Here is a 7,801-nt window from a genome sequence, read left to right as displayed (position 1 = left end):
CCCTATACATAGCCTGGAAGGTGCTACTGATGTAAATTTAGGGACTTTGGCAGGCCTACCTGCTGCCCATAGAAAGATAGTATGATACAGGGGCAGAAAAATTCCAGTAAGGTGTATGTTTATCTTTATTCAGGTGTACAAAAACGTGTGTGTGTATGTGTGAGTCTCTGTTTTCATCCACTTGGGCATGTGGTGTGTTCGTATTTGCATATGTATGATAACGGCAATGCAGCTCTTGAATTTGGAAGGGGCCGCGGTGGCTTAGTGGTTAAGACACTGAACTGCAGACTGGAAGGTCGGCAGGTCAACAGTTCGAGACCCGAGTGCTGCGTGACGGAGTGAGCTCCCGTCTTCAGTCCCAGCTCCTGCCAACCTAGCAGTTCAAAAGCAAGAAATTGCAAGTAGATAAATAGGTACCGCTTCGGCGGGAAAGGTAACAGCGTTCCGTGCACCTCGGTGTTCAGTCATGCCGGCCACATGACCACGGAAGCGTCTTCGGACAGCGCTGGCTCTTCGGCTTAGAAACAGGGATGAACACCGCACCCTAGAGTCGGACACGACTGGTTGGGGACACCTTTACCTTTTTAAGCACAATGCCTGTTGGTGCATATGCAATAAGCAGTATGATGTATAGTGTAACAGCGTGTACATGTTGGTGTGTTACAGCAGGATTATGCATGTCATAGTAACTAGACCATGTGCATTTTTGTGTTAGAATCAAGGTGTGTGTGCAGTGACTTAATGTCAGGGTGTTGGGAGGATGATTAATGTTGATGTGTGCATGGAATAAGTGCAGAACAGGGTTGCCTGTGTATGTCAGTAACCTTCAACCTGTTCAGATCCAAGCTCTGCCTTGAATCACAGGTTGCAACATGGGACCCACTTTTTTAAAAATGGCCATTACATGTATCAATCTTTCTCCTTTCCTTAAAAAAAACCTTTAAAAATAGTTTGTCCTGCTGGTGTTGCCTTTGGTTGTGGCATGACTCAGGTTTGATTCACAGCCCTTTGCAGAAGAAGAATGGTATATGTCATACAAATGCTTATGGCTTGGTATATACAGTGGATTTATGGCATGTTAAAATCTAGTAGATGTCTAAAAATCTACCTGCAATTAGGGGTTGGAGGTGATATGCTAGAATCTGTTTTTGAAAAGTGAGGGGCTGGAGCTCAAACTTTTGTGCGAGTCACTTCTTCTGGCCCAGAACCCAATTCCCCGATCCCAGATGTATGAGAGCTGAAGGTTGTCGTCACCCAGTGACAAAGGAAAGTCATTCTGCAGAGGCTCAAAAACGCTCTCTTTCCCCATTATTATCTCTCGTGCCTGAGCACTAGCATTGAAAGCTAAGAACTGATGAGCCGTGGATTAACTCAGTGGTATTAAAACTGGTGCCTACAAGCCCTGGAGCATCCTTGGAAACTTATTGGGTTCCTCAGTGAGATTAGCAAGCCTCCTTAAAAACTAGCTTGCCAACCATGACTGATCTTCCACTGAAGAGCCTAGCCACAGGATGAGGATTAGGCATACCGTTGGATGCACTCTCAGTTTGAGCAGGGTTCAGCAGGCCTGGGCTGTGCCCTGCTTTGAAATGAGAATGCACCTTAGGATGCTCCCAGAATCCCTTGCAATGCACAGCAGTACCTCAGTAATCATATCAACATAGAAAGAGTTCCTTGAGGCTTAGTGACCTGACCTTAAATCAAGCCCTTGGTAGACATAGGCTAAGAGTGTGTGTGTGTGTGTGTGTGTGTGAGAGAGAGAGAGAGAGAGACTGACTGACTGACTGACTGAGCCTATTTCTGGAGTAACATGGGGACAGATGGCAACTTACTGTTACAGGTAAATGCCACAAAAATGCCTGATGTCAGTGCAAGCACGTGTGTCCTGGGAGTATAGATTTCAATTTGGCTGAAATAGTGCAGCCAGATGGGCTGCCTCAGGAGTTAACAGGCACATGTCAGTGAGTGTTCAGTAAATGTGGGAAGTGCATGTGATAGTATATGTGATCAGCATGGTGTGTGTGTGTGCATGTGTGCGTGCGTGCATGCAATCAGCTTGATATGTGTGTGTATATGTGTCTCGGTGCCGGAACGTCTCCTCCTTCCATCCCAAACCGCAGCCTCTGGAAATTCCTGTTGACTTCTGTCAGGCGCTGGCTCTAGTCTCAGGGAACGGCGCTGGCTGCAGCCAGCTCCATGGGGTGATTTACTACGTGGCCACTGCAGGGTTGCAGCTCAAACCAGCCCCAGGATGATGTTTCTTTCCAGATGGAACCAATGCTCAGAAATTCTTCCAATAAAGCTAAATTAAAATGTATCTCTGCCACTTGCACAAGGATGTGTTTGGGAATAAAAGGTGAGTGGGGTTGGGGGTGGGGAGGAAACTTTTCTACATTCAGCTGTAGCCACTAATGCAACAAGGGAAGAAAAGGCTACTGGCAAAATGGGGGGAGCTGATAAATGCCCGGTAGCAACAATGCATGCCTTCCCTTGTACTTCCGTCTTCACTTGCAAGGCTGCAATGAGGTTGCTCTAATGCGTTCGGGTGCCTGAGGTGGAAAATCCAAATCCTCCACACACACCCTACCTGGTGCCACCTTCCCATTAATTTCCTGGGGGCACAAGTCCAAGAAAGTTCTCCTACACCAAGGGTTGAGAATGTGTGTCTCTCCGGATGCTGCTGGACTGCAACTCCCATCAGCCCTAGCCAACATAGGCCATGGCAAAGAATGACAGCAGTCGCAGTCCAACAACATCTGCAGCGACATAATATTCCCCATCCCTGTCCTATACCAAGTGTCTGAAATGAGCTGTGTTCTGACCTAGGTCCTGTTTGTGTAATCAGGGCTGTGCAGAAGAACTTCTTCAAGGGATTGTATCCTATGGCTCAGAGGAGCTGTGTCATCTTCCCATGCTGCTACCCTTTATGGCAGTCTCCTCACCTTACCTCATGGTAGCAGGGCCACCTCTGAGTGAGAACAACTTCTCATGCTTTTGTACCAGCAGAGTCTTCCAAATCATGCCTCATTTAATGCTTCGGTAAATGCCTCTGAATTCGCAGTGCCTTTTCTTCAAGCGTCTTTTCTGATGGTTAATTACGAAGGAGAGGTTGCAGGCCTCAAGCCTGTCTGGAAGCTTTGCTCCCCTGTTTGCAGTTGTATGTGTCATTGCTGAGAATACTCGGGGATGAGGGGAAGGCACTTTTCAAATGCTCAGAGGCATTTTACTCACGTTCCAGGGTGAAACTGTGACATGAAAAACAGCTTCTGCAGATAAATTGGCTCATTATGAGCTGCAGAGAGAGACTGGGTGAGGGGATCAAGGCGGTGGTGAACGCCTCCCTTGAGGAGGGAGTGATGCCATCAGCCCTCAAGGAGGCAGTGATAAGACCACTCTTAAAGAAGCCCTCCTTGGATCCTCAAGTTCTGAACAACTTTCGCCCAGTCTCAAATCTTCCATTTTTGGGCAAGGTGATTGAGCGGGTGGTGGCGGTGCAGTTGAAGGCACACTTGGAAGAAACTGATTATCTAGACCCATTTCAGTCGGGCTTCAGGCCTGGGCATGGGACAGAAACGGCCTTGGTCGCCTCGGTGGATGATATGAGGAGGGCTCTGGATAGGGGAGAATGCTCCTTCCTTGTTCTCCTCGACCTCTCAGCGGCTTTTGATACCGTTGACCACGGTATCCTCCTGGACCGCCTGGAGGGGTTGGGCATTGGAGACACTGTATTGCGGTGGTTCCGGTCCTTCCTCTCCGGCAGGTTCCAGAGGGTAGCACTGGGAGAGGAGGTTTCGGACCCGTGGCCACTTACTTGTGGGGTGCCACAGGGTTCCAACCTCTCCCCGATGCTATTTAACTTCTATGTGAAGCCACTGGGGGCTATCATCAGGAGGTTTGGGGTGCAGTGTCATCAATATGCGGATGACACGCAGCTCTACCTCTCGTTCAAATCTTCACCAAGGTTGGCCGTAGAATCCCTGTCCAAATGTCTGGAGACGGTGAGTGGCTGGATGGGGAGGAATAAGCTGAAGCTGAACCCTGACAAGACCGAGGTACTTTTGGTGGGAGACAAGAGGAGGCTGGGGGATGTTGACCTGCTGTTGAATGGGGTACGGCTACCCTTGAAAGACCAGGTCCGCAGCCTGGGGGTCATTTTGGACTCCCAGCTGTCCATGGAGGCTCAGGTGTCACCTGTGAGCTGGACAGCGCTGTATCAACTCCATCTGATACGGCGGCTGCGCCCCTTCCTTCCCGACCATCTGCTCCCATCGGTAGTACATGCCCTGGTCTCCTCTCATTTAGACTACTGTAATGCGCTGTACGTGGGGTTATCCTTGAAGACGGTTTGGAAGCTGCAGCTGGTACAGAACGCGGCGGCTCGCCTGATTAAAGGCAGCCGCTGGCGAGATCACATCACTCCAGTGCTGAAGGAGTTGCACTGGTTACCAGTTGTTTTCCGGACCAAATTCAAGGTGTTGGTTTTGACCTTTAAAACCCTATATGGTTCCGGCCCAGCCTATCTTAAGGAGCGCCTCCAGCAACACCAGACAGGCCGCTTAACAAGATCAGCCTCAGATGGCCTTCTCTCTGTCCCATCAGCCAGGACAGCTAGACTGGTGGGGACGAGGGAGAGGGCCTTCTCTGTGGTGGCCCCCACTCTGTGGAACTCCCTCCCTAGGGAACTCCGTCATGCCCCCTCTTTAATGAGCTTCCGTCGTGCATTAAAAACGTGGTTGTTCAGGCAGGCATTTGGGGTGGGTTAGGGTATTTAAAAAAAAAAAATTATGGTAAAATTTTATTGTTTTAAATTGTTTTATGGTGGGTTGTACATCGCCCAGAGTGGCTGGGTGACCAGTCAGATGGGCGATTAATAAATTTAATAAATAAATAAATAAATCAAATCAAATCCTGGTTCAAATTTAGCTCTTTTCCCCCCTCTCTCCTTTGATGTGCTTTGAGCTTATTTACAGCAGTTTGTGCTTACTACATAGCCAAGAAAGAGATTCATTGTGAAAAATAACACACATAAGGCATCTAGGGGAATTGGTGCATAGATACCATGGAGCAAATCTGCCTTTAAAACAATCAGATTCTTGGGAAGAGTAGACTAATGTCCTGGAAAGGGAACAGCGATATATTTCTGTCCCAATCAATCTGGTAAAAGCTTGTACCTTTTATACTTTCTGGCTTTCTCAGGGTAGCGGTGAGACAGGAAGGTGAAAGCAAACAGTGACAGGTCATGGAATGTGGAATGGACTGTGTCACCTTAGGCAATTTTCCATAGTGAATGAGACTCACATGGGCATGCACACAAACACACAAGCCTGAACACATTGTTAGAACCAACCGGGATATATCCGCACAATAATGCCCTGCATTCCCAGTTCAGTCAACCGGTCAACCGATTGGGAGTGCAAAACACACACACATCTGGATACGGTATTTTTTTGTCACCCCCACCAGCTGAAAGTGGTAAAAAAATACATGGAGAAAGTAGTGTGTCAGTGCCAACCATTTTTGGTGGCAGACCATTTGAATGAGTGTGTGTGTGTGTGGGGGGGGGTGTTGAAGCACTTTCCCTTCTCATAGCACTGCATGAAAACTAGTTGCTGACTGAGCCATTAAATTAAGACAGGGGAGCCTGTAGCCCTCCAGTTGATGTACTCCAGCTCCCATCAGCCCCAGCCAGCATGGCCAATGATCAGAGATGATGGGAATTCTAGTCCAACAACATCTGGAGAGCCACGAGTTGCCCACTCCTGGATTAAGGGATCCCATACGTTACTCATGGACCTTTCATTGCCCCATGACCTGAAAGACTACAGAGGCTGAGTTCCTTAAACCTGCCTGGAAGAGGGGCTTTCGGTGCTGTGAAGGCAGAGATCCTCGACCATTTGCCAGTGTCCTCATTCTGGTCCCAGCCCAAGAGGGACCCACAAGCTGTGAGTCAGGCTGGACCAGGTCTCCTCGCTGAACTCAGCTTGGCCTCCACCCACAGCCATGACTTCACTGCACGAGTTTCTCTGTGCACTTCAGCAGGGAGTGGTTGTGTCTGAATGCATGGAAACTTCAGCCAACTGTGTGAGTGACAGGGTGGGGGGTATATTAAGATGTGTGACACTGAGGGCGGTTCTAACAACCATCTCAGCATGTGGCTGCAGCGTGTGAGTAAGTGTATGTGAGAGAAACAGTGCTAACTTCCACCCTTGTCAGCTTGCAGCACATGACTGCATGCATCTTACAGTATGCCTACAGCACAAGTACGATTTTGCTTTGGCAGGTTATCCCAACCCACCCAAAATATGTGTCAGCAATGGCATAACAAAAATCGTATAGGGGTTGAATGTTGCTTCTGGTGGGGCTTCTCATGACTGCCTTGATATGGAATGCTGTGAGTGGAAGTCACTAGGGTGTGGCTTCCTCCTCGCTCCCCCCCCCAGCTACCATGTACTAATTGTAGTGACAACTGGCCTTGTGCTTTGCTTGCAGCACCTCTGCTCCACTTTTCTTGAGTGGTGGGAAGCTAAAGGTAGCCTCCTTCATTGAACTGCAGTGCACTCTTCAGCATGCCTGCTCAGAAGTAAGCCTGACTGAGTTCAGCTTACACACCTACCAGGGAGTAAGCCCCATTGAACCGAGTGGGGCTTACTTTGGAGTAGATATGCTTAGGATTGCACTGCTAGGCTGCATTCCTAAACAAATTTATTAGGGAGTAATCCCCATTGAACCCAATGAGTAAAGGTGAATAGGAGTGTGCTGTAGGCCTCCTTTGGAGAGAGGCAACTCTGGCTGGAGACTGACAATAGATTTTCAGAGAGCTACTCCAACACGCTTCTCATTCAGTTGTCCTGAAGATCCGCCCCTGAATGTAGAGAGGCATTGAAAGGAGACACACACAGACACACAGGTTCCCATGGCTTACACACACATCCTTTCATCTCACTCTCTTCTCTGGTCAAACATGTTTTGCAGGTTTTTGTATTGTCTCAAACATTTGCAAAAACCTTTTACCGCCAGTGAAAGCAGTGGAACAGCAACCCCTCTTTCAAACTGCCTTCAGTTCCCTGGAACAAATTGTCTCCAATACAAAAACAAATTACTTTAAATCTGTCCCTACCATCCTACCAAACATTCCAGACCATTTCACCCCACAAAGCAAGCTACAGCCTCAAACAGCTTATGGCACAATAAATTAATTACAAAAGTATTTCCAGGCTGTAGGTTTAAACTGATTTAACAGTCATTCCCTCTTCCCAAGAACGTAGGGAAAACCACTAAACCATTCAGGTATGATCTAAATCATCCCTTATGAATATACAGCAGAGGTGACAAATAGATTTAAGGGATTAGACCTGATAGACAGAGTGCCTGAGGAACTATGGATGGAGGTCCGTAACATTGTTCAGGAGGCAGCAACGAAATCCATCCCAAAGAAAAAGAAATGCAAGAAAGCAAAGTGGCTGTCTGATGAGGCTTTACAAGTAGCTGAGGAAAGAAGGGAAGAGAAAAGCAAAGGAGAAAGTTACAACCAACTGAATGCAGAGTTCCAGAGAATAGCAAGGAGAGACAAGAAGGCCTTAAATGAACAATGCAAAGAAATCGAGGAAAACAACAGAATGGGAAAGACTAGAGATCTTTTCAAGAAAATTGGAGATCTCAAGGGAACGTTTTGTGCAAAGATGGGCATGATAAAGGACAAAGAAGGCAGGGACCTAACAAAAGCAGTTGAGATTAAGAAGAGGTGGCAAGAATACACAGAAGAACTATACAGGAAAGATCTGAATGTCCCTGAAAGCCATGA

Source organism: Heloderma suspectum, chromosome 2 (genome assembly GCF_057233095.1).
Source record: "Heloderma suspectum isolate Gila_16-S chromosome 2, 16-S_ref, whole genome shotgun sequence".
In the NCBI taxonomy this organism is placed as follows: Eukaryota; Metazoa; Chordata; class Lepidosauria; order Squamata; family Helodermatidae; genus Heloderma; species Heloderma suspectum.
Note: the sequence above shows the minus strand (reverse complement) of the source record.